This window comes from Oryctolagus cuniculus, chromosome 5 (genome assembly GCF_964237555.1).
Source record: "Oryctolagus cuniculus chromosome 5, mOryCun1.1, whole genome shotgun sequence".
NCBI lineage: Eukaryota > Metazoa > Chordata > Mammalia > Lagomorpha > Leporidae > Oryctolagus > Oryctolagus cuniculus.
Window position 1 is genome coordinate 65,121,593 of NC_091436.1, and position 12,521 is coordinate 65,134,113.

The 12,521-nt window shown below is 48.0% G+C and overlaps 1 long non-coding RNA gene across 2 annotated transcripts; it reads left to right on the forward strand.

Annotated features, from left to right (window-relative positions):
• The first annotated feature begins 403 nt into the window (after positions 1 to 403).
• On the forward strand, positions 404 to 9,107 carry LOC127493168 (uncharacterized). 2 transcript variants are annotated; one of them, XR_007923218.2, is made up of 3 exons: positions 404 to 737; positions 3,721 to 5,986; positions 8,836 to 9,107. It is a non-coding gene; the product is annotated as an uncharacterized lncRNA (long non-coding RNA). The 2 variants fall into 2 exon arrangements; XR_011388960.1 differs by lacking the exon at positions 8,836 to 9,107 and having other exon boundaries at positions 3,721 to 6,939.
• Positions 9,108 to 12,521: the final 3,414 nt, after the last annotated feature.

Consider the following 12,521-nt stretch of genomic DNA (forward strand, 5'->3'; position numbering starts at 1 on the left):
GCCTTTGGGAACCAGAGCTGCATTGCTCTGTGGAGGCTGGAGGTCTCTGTAACCCACCTCGGGGAAGCCTGTTCCTCTGCCTTCTGCACTGCAGCCGGCTCAGGTCACACATGCAGGCTTGCACACACATGCACACACATGCACATACAGAGATACACATGCCTATACAGAGACACACACACCCACAGTGACACACACACACCTGGAGGTGGACACACCCACACAGATATACACACATGCTTACACAAGAGACATGAGCAGGTAAATACACACATACACATGTATACACACACACACACACACACACACACCCATACCTTCCCTCTGCAACAACCCCCTCACACACTCCCTATAGCCCTGACACCTGCCCGGGTGAGGCAGGCCTCAGAGACCAGCTCCAGGTTCTCCCCAGGTTAGTTCTAAACAAACAAGGCGAGCGCCTCTCCCTTGTGGTGAGGGAGGGCCTGGGGCAGAGTGCTTGCATGCGTTCCATCAGCTGGCCTCATCAGCTGGGCTGATGTTCCCTGCTGCAGCTCTGACCTGTGGCCACTCCCCACCACTGTGACCTCTTTGTCAAGGCCAAAAGCAAGAAACAAGTCCTGTTGTTCTCTTCTCACAGAGCAGATGTGAAACACTGCATCCCAATGATTGCGTCTAAGGTACCAGGCCAGCTGCCCCAGGTGCTGAACATAGAGATGACTGGCAACTTCTGCATGTCATCTTATTCCACCCAAAAGGTATAAAATAAAGGGAAGGTTGGGGGTCGGTGTTTGGTGCAGCAGTCACAGTAAGGGAAAAGTCTTCTGTACCGGCTACACCACTGTCCATATTAAGAAGGCTGAATTCCAGAATATTTTCTCACTGCTGAAACAATAATGTGGATTTATGCTAGTTTTTTTTTTTTTACAAAAAAATGCTAAAAGGGCTAACTACCTAACCTTTACTGTCACTTTCTGATCCAAATCATTGGTAATAAGCATGCTTCATGTACAGTTTTTTTTTCTAGGACAGGCTCTTAAAGGAACTACCGCTAGGGTTAATCCTGGACCGCGGTGGGATGTGCCTTTCTTACTGCACCTCCTCTGTTCCCTGCCTCTACTCCAGGGCCCTGTTCACCTCCCGGGTAAACAGGCAACTCTTCCCAAGTCTTCTGTTCTAAAACAAAATTGTTTGATAAAAGCTGACTTATTCTGATAACAATCAACCTATTCTGATAAAATCAACTCTTAATAAGGCTTTGCAAATCTCAGTAATGTTCTCCAGCAGAGGCATTTATATTTCAAAAGGAGATAGAGAGAGATGATAGACAGAGAGACGCATTGGGAGAGGGAGGAAGCGAGCAGTCACCATCCTCCTAATCACCCCCTGCTGCGGGCCTGACTGCTCCGATGCGCTGGAGGCCAGTCCCAGGTGTTTCCAGCCTGGTGGAAAATTAAAATAGACTTCCATGTAGGCACACTTAGGTGTACTGTTTTAAGACTGACAAAATATTGCTGATAATTGAAGCGCCGTGATGGGCACATCAAAGTTCATTGCGCTCTCTTTCTGGGCCAGTGTTGTGGTGCAGTGTGCTAAGCTCCCACTTGCAATGCTGACAGCCCATATTTGAGTACTGGGTCAAGTCCCAGCTGCTTCTTTTCAGATCCAGCTCCCTGTTAATGCACCTAGGAAGGCAGCAAGAGATGGCCCAAGTGCTTGGGCCCCTACTACCCACATGGGAGACTCCGATGAAGTTCCCGGCTCTTGGCTTTAGCCTGGCCCAGCCTCAGTTGTTGTGGCATTTGGGAGTGAACCAGCAAATGGAAGGTCTCTCTGTCTCTCCCTCTCTCTCTCTGTCACTTTGCCTTTGAAATTAAGAAATAATAAGAGTTTAAAAAAAAACTATCCTTTAAAAAAATGCTCTCTAACAGAAAACTTTGGGCAGTAATTACACTGGACTTTTGAATATGTTGGAAGAGTGTGTTGAATTTGAAGTATTTGCTGCTTTGGTCAGTTCATAACTGACAGGTTCATTTTGAGCACAGAGAATTAACTTAATTCATCTCACAAAAATGTGTCACCAATCCAGTTCCTTTCTAATAGTAAAATCAGATTTTTCTAATCCAGGAAACGAAGTGCCATGATGTGAAGCAGGAGGGATCTTGGTACACAGGTCAGCCCTCTGAGGAGATGACAAGATTCTGGGTGTATGCAAATAACCACAGTCCCGGCTGACTCCCGTGCTTGCCAGAGTCAGTCAGGAACCTGCAGCAGCAGCTAAGCAGGGCGCGCTGAGGGAGTCAGAAATGCTTCACGGGCCCACGAGGTTAAGGCCAATTATTGTTTCATAACCTAAGAACCTGTCACTCAATGACGGACAGTCACGGTCATCAGAACCCAGTGTAATAGAGAATAGGGTGCCTCAGCTCTAGAATAGCTTGCATGCAAATACTCCAAGTAAAACTCGGCCGTCCAGAAATCCTAGGGAATGAGTCATTTTCACTCTTGGTGATACTGATACCTTTCAGGAAATAAAGCTTTAACCATTGTGTATAGGGGTTCCTGCAAAAGCAAAAAACAACGAAACCCTGCAAAGTTCTTCATTGGGTTACAGTTGACTGTGGTCTGCCCTTGTCTGGCTGGCTTAGGGGCACGATGACGACACAGCTCCTGTGTTTGCCCACGTCAGGGCAGCTGTGGCCGGGGCCACCGGCTCCTACACCAGATGCGCTCACACTCAGACCTCTGTGTGTGGAGCTCTTCTGCCGGCTCAGCTGTCAGCCGCCTACGCCGCCCACTCCCAGGGCACTGGTTTCAGCGTCTGTCCTCCAACTCAGCTTCGGATCTGCAGTTTCTGGGCTTCACTGGGCTGCGAAGCAGACCCCGCACTCTTCTAGACTCGAGTACAAAGCAGGAGTCAACGCAGTCTCAATGACCCAAATGAGGGAGGCACCTCACAAGCCACTCGCTGGGTTTTAGCCCTGAATCTTTTTCTTTTTCTTTTTTTTTTTTTTTTTTTTTTTTTTACAGGCAGAGTGGACAGTGAGAGAGACAGAAAGAAAGGTCTTCCTTTGCCGTTGGTTCACCCTCCAATGGCCGCCGCGGCTGGCGCCCTGCGCTGATCCAAAGGCAGGAGCCAGGTGCTTCTCCTGGTCTCCCATGGGGTACAGGGCCCAAGCACTTGGGTCATCCTCCACTGCACTTCCCTGGCCACAGCAGAGAGCTGGCTTGGAAGAGGGACAACCGGGACAGAATCCGGCGCACCCCGATCGGGACTAGAACCCGGTGTGCCGGCGCCGCAAGGTGGAGGATTAGCCTAGTGAGCTGCGGTGCCGGCTCAGCCCTGAGTCTTACCGAACCTTTCTGACAGCTCAGGGCCCGTGTTCCGGACGGCTATGGTCTTACCCTCAAAGCAGCCCATGACTTCTGCCTTGTATTTTGAACTCCATGTGGCTCTTTCCATGTGGCTCTTTCTTTCACGTATCATTGTTACTGTGTTTCCCGCATCAGCCTTTCTCATGGGAAACAATGACTAGATTCAAAGAGACACATTACTGAAGGAGGTTAACATCCGTGGATCCAAAGTACACAGATGAATGATTTTTAAAGTTGAAGTTGTGTGTTGTGCATGTTTAAATTGGTCAAGTGATGATTAGGCAGCTTACAGGTTGTGAGAGGCAGGGCAATGTAGTATTTTTTTCTAAGTAAACTCTTTTTTTTTTTTTTTTTTTAATTTGAAAGGCAGAGTTACAGAGAGAGGAAGAGACAAAGAGCAGGAGATCTTCCATCTGCTGGTTCACTCCCCAACTGGCCACAGTAGCCATGGCTGGGCCCTACCAAAGCCAGGGGCTTGGAACTTTATCTGTGTCTCCCATGTGGACTTCAGGAGCCCAAGCACTTGGGCCATCTTCCACTGCTTTCCCAGGCCATTAGCAGGGAGCTCGATCAGAAGTGGAGCAGCTGGGACTTGAACTGGAGCTCATATGGCATGCTGGCATCAAAGGTGGCAGCTCAACCTGCTGTACCACAAGGCTGGCCCCTGGCTGAGCAGTATTAAGAGCCAGGCCACATCCATGGTAAAATGGGGAAGGGATACAATCGCTGGGTACTCCGTGAGTTGGTGTTTGTAAAGCGTTTGGTGAACATCGACTCCTGCTTTTAGGCAGGGAGAAGAAAGAGGCAAGACTGAAGATTGGTCCTGCATCCAAACAAGAGGTAAATTTCCTCCAGCCCTTCCTCTGCTTTGGGAAAAGGAAAAATAGAAATAGTACAGAAAATATGGATAATTTCACTATATAAAAATGTTTCTACATATTAAAGATTTTAGATATTTCAATTATGGTTTTGACTCAGTTGTAATGACTTCCTAGTAACAGCTTTCCTACATAAATAAGATAATAAAAATGGAAAAAAAGAAAAAGGAAAGAAGCCATGGGGGTTCTTTGTAGCTATTTGTGTCTCCTTGTAAATGCCCAGAGCCTAAAACAGACCTCTACTGTGGATGCTGACAACAACTCAATACTCTGCAACCTCTGACAAATACAAATGCAGAAAAAAGCAGCGAAGAGGCCAGGACAGCGAAAGTAGTCGTGGGCATAGAACCAACAAGAAGGCACGGCGGGAGCTGACGGCGGCCTGGCAGGCAAGACACCGGTGAGCAAGCGCAGAGTTCCTGGGTTCAGTGTCTCACCCCAGCTCCCTGCCCATGCAGGCCCTGTGAGGCCACAGCTACGGCTCCAGTCATGGGCTTCCTGCCATCCTTGTGCGAGACCTGGGCTGAGTTCCAGGCTGCCAGCCGTGGCCCAGCCCAGTTCCAGCTGTTATGGGCATTTGGGGAGTGACCCTGGCTGATGGGAGCTCTCTCTGTCTCTGTCTCCCAAGTAAATGCATTAAAATAATAATAATAATAATAATAATAAAGAAAGAAAGAAAGAAAGAAAAGAAGAAATCAGTTCACAAGTGACTTAGCATCTAGGAGAACTCACTGCCCGTCCGGAATAATTTCTCACCATCTTTAGAGAAGTCTGGCCAGGAAGGAGTAAGAAATGAAAGTCCTCGAGGGCAGGCTGGGGACAAGGACTCCTTGAGGGAGCACTGAGCCTGGCCAGCTCTGTCTAGTTTTATGATCTCATGAAACACGAACTCCAAGGAGGTGCAGTCCGGAGCGGTTAATGAAATGCTGATTGGGAAAATGAAAGGACAAAGCCTGAAGAAGTGCCATAACTCATTCAGCGGTGCCGTTCCTCCCCCTCCCCCGACTGGTGGCTGAGTCATCGCCAAAGACAGCACAGCCCTTGAGCTGTGGCTGGAAATAAAGAGCCAAGATTAGCTTCGGCGCAGAGACCTGGGGCACTGGACACGGGGCAGAACTTTCGAAGCATTCGATGAAAGCCAAACCAGACTCAAGAAAGCCAAGAGATAAGAAGGGAGTGGAGGGAATTGGGGGGGGGGGCTCTCCCTGCCACCCCTCCCCTCCCCTCTTCTGGGCTGTCACAGCATGAAAACGCAAGCTGGCTGGTGGGTGGTTTTCGTTGTAAACAGTCAGCTCTAAACAAACACCTCAATTCGTTAAGCAGTCCGCCGAGGGGGATGATCCGTTTTGACTCATGCTGCCTAGGTGGCGGAAATCCCACTGAAAACTGCGGGAGGAATTCGGTGAGACTGAACTCCTCAGGTGTCTGCGGCAATGGGTGGGAAGAGGTCGTGATTCATGGCGCGACTGAGATAAGTGGCTCCCGCCTGTGTGCATGCCAAGTGGTCCAGAGTCCGCGTGCTGAAGTCATTCCCCAACAGGAAGTGCCTGGCAGTAAACAGAAAGTACTCCCGGGCACGGCTCCCCGGCTGCGACTCTCGCCCAGTGCTGGAGCGCAGGGCCTCAGTCCGAGCACAGAGACCGGGGATTGTACAGCAAGAGGCAGAAGACAAATGGCATCCTAGCAGGGCAGGAGGCGGCCTCTTGAGCCCAATGGCTGGAGCTTCGTTGTTTGAGCTACAAAAGGAGACAGTAGTAAGCGTTTCCCATCACTGTTCTACTCCTATCCTATGGGTTTCAGATCTGAGCACTGATGGAGAGAAAAAAAAATAGCTCTAAGATACATTCTGGGCTGGGGATTCTGGAGGCTGAAGCTTCTAGGCTGGCCTGGATCCACCAGTGGGGGAGGGTTGGGGCCATTGACATTTGCCCATCCCGCCATGTGCTGGGAAGTGTGTGCCATGGCCCCGCTTCTCTGCAGCAGGTCAGGGGATTTCCTGGTTGCCCCACCCTGCACCACCCGAAAACCCATCTCAGCTGCCCTGCCTCGGAGCTTGCCCTCACCGTGCTTAGTACGTTTGGTGGGTGCCGGGTCCTTTGCACCAGCGATGCTGACAATCGCAGGGGACTGTGACTCTAGTGCTGGCAGCAGCAGCATGAAAGAGCCTGGACTCAGAGTTCAAAGACGTGGGGTATGGTGCCCGCTTCGCCCCGAAGCCTGCTGGGCAACTCACTTTCCCCTCATCCCTGGCTGAGACGTGGGAATTAGGGTCTTTGGGGTCCCTCCTCCCTCAGAGGTCCTACTTGTGCATGAAGTGCGATTCTTGCTGGCAGCACAGCTCTGATCAGGTGTCCGAGCTCTGGGAATATGCCAGGCTTCAAGAACTTTGAGCTCAAAAACAAAAAAACTGGTGCCAGCATCCCATATTGGCGCCGGTTCTGGTCCCGGCTGCTCCACTTCCGATCCAGCTCTCTGCTGTGGCCTGGGATAGCAGTAGAAGATGGCCCAAGTCCTTGGGCCCCTGCACCTGCATGGAAAACCTGGAAGAAGCTCCTGGCTCCTGGCTTCGGATCGGCACAGCTCTGGCTGTTGCAGCCATTTGGGAAGTGAACCAACGGACGGAAGATCTTTCTCTCTGTCTCTCCCTCTCACTGTCTGTAACTCTAGCTCTCAAACAAATAAATAAAATCTTAAAAAAAAAAAAAAATTGGCCGGCGCTGCAGCTCAGTAGGCTGATCCTCTGCCTTGCGGTGCAGGCACACCGGGTTCTAGTCCTGGTCGGGGCGCCGGATTCTGTCCTGGTTACCCCTCTTCCAGGCCAGCTCTCTGCTGTGGCCAGGGAGTGCAGTGGAGGATGACCCAAGTGCTTGGGCCCTGTACCCCATGGGAGACCAGGATAAGCACCTGGCTCCTGCCTTCGGATAGGCGCGGTGCGCCGGCTGCAGCGCTCCGGCCGCAGCGGCCATTGGAGGGTGAACCAACGGCAAAAGGAAGACCTTTCTCTCTGTCTCTCTCACTGTCCACTCTGCCTGTCCAAAAAAAAAAAAAAAAAAAAAAGAACTTGGAGCTCTTCTGAGGCTCGGGCTGGGCACCAGGGCTTGCTCTGTCCCCAGGAGTCTTCTCGCTGGCTCCCCTGGGGTCCCCCAGTCCTCTCTCTTTTGAAAAAAGTCATGTTGAAATGATGACCGAGAACCCCACATTTGGTAGCAGGGGTTGAGTGTCCATTATTGGAACTGCGTAGGACTGGAAGGGCTTGAACGCAAATCTTTTTTCAGATTTTGGAATATTGACATACACATATTGATTTATTTGATTTTATTTGGCTCCTGTGTCTAAACATGAAATTCTCACACTCAGAGCTGGAAAGTAATTTTGTTCAATATTTTTAGTGCTCCTGTGTTTTGCCCGTGCCCTGTCACATGAAATCAGGTGTGGAATTTTCCACTTGTGGCACCATGGCAGCACTCAAACAGCTCGAGATTTCTGCAACATTTCTGATTTCGGATACCTGGGTTAGGGACGCTCAGCCTCTGTCAGTTCAATAGAACCCTGGCTTTTGTCCTGCTTTTACCTGTCACGGCACGAGAGACTGGAACCGACTCAGAGGAAACAGGGCCGGTGACTGCCACCCTCCCCGCCAGGCGGACTTCTTCCAAACCTCTCGCAGAGAAGCCACTACCTTCTGCAGACCTCTGTGGGAAAAGGTCTCCATTTCATGTTTACCGGCCCTCCCTGTTCAGAGCTGGCCAGAGCGTGAGGGTACATTATAAATGTAAGTTTAAAATTGTGATAAGATTTATGCAGGGTACACAATTCAGAAGAAACAAATGTAACTTTCTCTTCCCCAGGGGTGTCTGCTCTTTCCAGATTCTCATGTATCTGTTCAAAGATATTCAATACATACAGAAGACTCTGCTTATGTATTTTGATTTTAATTTAAAGATTTATTTATTTATTTATTTTTTGACAGGCAGAGTGGACAGTGAGAGAGAGAGACAGAGAGAAAGGTCTTCCTTTTGCCGTTGGTTCACCCTCCAATGGCCGCCGCGGCCGGTGCGCTGCGGCCGGCGCACCGCGCTGATCCGATGGCAGGAGCCAGGAGCCAGGTGCTTTTCCTGGTCTCCCATGGGGTGCAGGGCCCAAGCACCTGGGCCATCCTCCACTGCACTCCCTGGCCACAGCAGAGGGCTGGCCTGGAAGAGGGGCAACCAGGACAGAATCCGGTGCCCTGACCGGGACTAGAACCTGGTGTGCCGGCGCCGCTAGGCGGAGGATTAGCCTAGTGAGCTGCGGCGCCGGCCGATTTAAAGATTTATTTTAATTTTAGAGGCAGAGTTACAGAAAGAGAGAGGGAGAGACAGAAAGAGAGGTCTCCCATCCTCTGGTTCACTCCCCAAATGGCCACCATGGCCAGAGCTGGGCCGATCTGAAGCCAGGAGCCAGGAGCTTCTTCCTGTTATGCCACAGCTCTAGCCCCTGTATTTTGATTTTCTGTTTTCACAAATGGTAGCACAGGATGAGGTATTACATGCTTGCTTTCTTAATGTCAAGACTGTATTGGAGCCCGGTGCTATAGTGCAATAGGTTAATCTTCCACCTGCAGGGCTGGCATCCCACATCTAGTCCCGGCTGCTCCTCTTCCAATCCAGCTCTCTGCAGTAGCCTGAGAAAGCAGTAGAAGATGGCCCAAGCACTTGGGCCCCTGCACCAGTCTGGGAAACCTGGAAGAAGCTCTTGGCTTCAGATCGGCCCAGCTCCAGTCGTTGCAGCCATTTGGGGAATGAACCAGTGGATGGAGGATATTTCTCTGTGTTTCTCCCTCTCTGTCTGTAACTCTGCCTCTCAAATAAATAAATAAAATCTAAAAAAAAAAAAGACTGTATTGGAACTCTTCATTTTAATACACATAGAGCTGCCTCATTCTTTTCAAACAGCTTCATAGTATTCCGTTATATGAAGGATTTAATCAGTCTTTATTAATAAACATTTAGATATTTTCCAAAATGTTAAACACTGATTAGGATGCCAGAATCCAATATCAGAGCAGATATTCGAGTCCCAGCTCTTCTTCAGATCCAGCTCCCTGCTAATGTGCCTGGTAAAGCAGCAGAAGATGGCTCAAGTGCTTGGGCCCCTGCACCCACATGGGAGACCAAGATGGATGTTCTCGGTTCCTGGCTTATACTTGGCTCAGCCCCAGCCATTGTGGATATTTGGGAAGTGAACCAATACATGGAAGATCTTTCTCTCCCTTCCTCCTCCTCCTCTTCCTCCTCCTCCATCTCCTTCTTCTCTCTCTCTCTCATTCAGCATTTCAAACAAATAAAAATAAATCTTTAAAAAAAAACACTGCAAAGAATATCCTGTACATACAACATTGTCTTGTCTCGTGTTATGTTGTGTAGTCGATTTTATTTTCATGTGTAAATATCTACCATTTTCACGGATGTTATAAATGCCCAGGGGCCTGGAGTATACATTGTGCGCTTGGAACTCCAACAACAACATGCGGCATCAAGCACTTAATGTGGATCTTACAAATATTGGATGAATTAATTAAAAGTTCTCAAGTGTAACAATGACACAAATGGTGTGTCAAGGGTTAAATGACCTCCCTGAATTACAGAGAACTGGTCAAAGGAAGCAACAATCATAAAAAAAAAATGAAAATAAAAGCAGATGCTCAAAATATGTTCCAAAAGCAGAATATTTTTCCAACATTTGCATGCACACTTTGAGGAGATAACTGCACTGGTTAATGCAGCAAGGAGAATAAACAACTCTTTTGGAAAAATCTAGCATCTTGAGAGGCAGGCAGATGTGTCCAGCTATTGGAATTCCACCAGGCACATGTTGACTGTGATGTGCAAAAATGGTGTCCCAGTGACCTGGAAAAGCTGGGCATGGCCCAAAGTGCCTGGTTGGTCAGTTGTTGGGAGATACTCCCTCCCATGAGATCTAGCTCAGCCCAGAAGAAGATTTTAAAGAGAGAAGAAGGAGGGAAAAAAATCAGGAAGAGGAAAAGTACACTCTAAGCATATGACAGCTCTAGAAGAAATCAGGAAAAAAGAGAAAATGAAGAGATGCCTTTAATTGCCCTGCATCAGCTGTCATGACTGATACATGAAGAGAATGCCCCGTTGTTAACAAACAAGGAGGGAGTTGTTATCGTGATGTATAATGAACACTCATTAGAGCCTGGTAGCACGAAATGTGTGGTCTGATTGGCTGATCTCAAAACAATTATGTCGACATCTCATAGCTTAAAGATCATACAGCTCTGTAGTTTCGCAACACATTACCCCTTGCAGACAGAAATCTTTTTTTTTTGTTCACATAAGAGTTGTGTTAGTCTGTACAAAAGTTTCCGAGGCCCACAACTTTTCTGTTGTTGTTGATTTTGTTCTAGTAGGTTTCCTTCGCCCTGGAGGTAAGGAGGAAGGGAAGTGGTTTGGGTTGTGTGTCTTCTTTGCTCTCTGTTTTCCCTCTTGTGACCCCAGGGATCCGACCGGCTGGTTCAGGAAGAACATCCCCCCCCCCAACCCTATTATCACCTCTCAACCAGTGCAAGTCTTGGTGTCAAGTCCATGGGTTGCAGAACAACAAGCCAACTACCCTGTGTCAGGGACTAGGAAGTGAAGAAGCCACACAGCACTATAACATGCGAGAATAATTTGAGAGGCGTAATTATCCAAGGTGGCAGTTTGACAAGACGATGGAGGTTGACACTCCTAAGCTTGAGTCAAGTGCCCTGGAATCTGAGTGACTATTGAAATGGTCCACATTTCAAGTTCCTGCCTCACCCCAAAGTGCTGGCAGCTCCCTCACAACAAGGCCTAGCCAGGCACCTGCAGCCCTGACCCATAGGGCAGCAGGCCAAGTGCTGACTCATCAGTTCCTCCTGGAGCTCTGAGCCAAGAGCTACAGGGCAAGGCCACCCTGTTTTCCTTTGCCACCCCGACCAAAGCACCATGCTGGGCAGGTAGCTAAAAGGAACACCACCAGCTGATGTTTCAACAAGATTTTTAGGGTTAACGCATCTTTAGTCAAATAAGCAACAAGCTCTCCACTCACCAATTTCTAGAAAAAGACCTGGAGGTCATCTGGTTTACCTGCGAGGTTTTGTGGAAGCAGAGACAGAAGTACCTTGTCTTGTGTTCTTTCCATTTCATGACATCAATACTCCCTCTGCCCCCAACCCCCGCCTCCCATTATTGCCCTTGTTCTTGGAGTGTATTCTTTTGAAATAAAATAATGACTGCCCTGAAATGATTTTATGCATCCTTATAAGAGTTTAGGATCATTGAAGGTAAAACAGAACAAGACCAAAAATACTCAAAAACAGCCTAGGACAACTCAGCAAAGTTTCACATATAATGTCATAAAAACAAAATCAACTCAGAACATTTTTTTTTTCTTTTTGGTCCTATCCAGAGACTCATGTTTTTGAAGCTCTCCATTAAATGATACTGGGATCCTATGTCAATGGGCCAACTATCTATTCCTAAACCATCACTGATTTATTTTTTTTTTTATTTTTTATTTTTTTTTTATCTTTTATTTAATGAATATAAATTTCCAAAGTACGACTCATGGGTTACAATGGCTTCCCCCCCCATACCGTCCCTCCCACCCACAACCCTCCCCTTTCCCACTCCCTCTCCCCTTCCATTCACATCAAGATTCATTTTCGATTATCTTAATATACAGAAGATCAGCTTAGTATACCTTAAGTAAGACCATCACTGATTTATAACAACTCAAGTGTTCATGTTTTGTTGGTTGTGTTCTAGCACTGCCCCATGGCGATGGGACAGATTTCACACATGGAATATGAAATTTCCTATTAGACATCCAAACTCCAGTATAGGCAGAATGTACATTGTTTTCATTCAAATTTGAAAAATGGGTGAATATATATGGCAAGAACACTCAAAACACACTTAAAATTAAATGCTACGAACCCAAACTTGAATGTTAGTGTTTCCAACTAAATTTGACCCCTCTTCGCAGCTATTAATACAGCTAGCTTACTTAAAAGAGGCCAGAAACACTGATCAAGTTGTACATGGCTGCCTCGTTCAAGGCGTTGGGGCCCCAGTCTTGTTCACGTTTGACCCTCACCCCCAGCCTGACTCAATATTTGCAGTACACTAGGCAAGCAGTAAATGCTCCTTGAATGAACAAATAAGGGAATGAATGAGCAAAGGACCTGGATTTGTCTTTCATTATTTGGATAGGAAGCCTAAAACCTGAGACAAAAGAATAATAGAGTCTTGGGATTCAAGT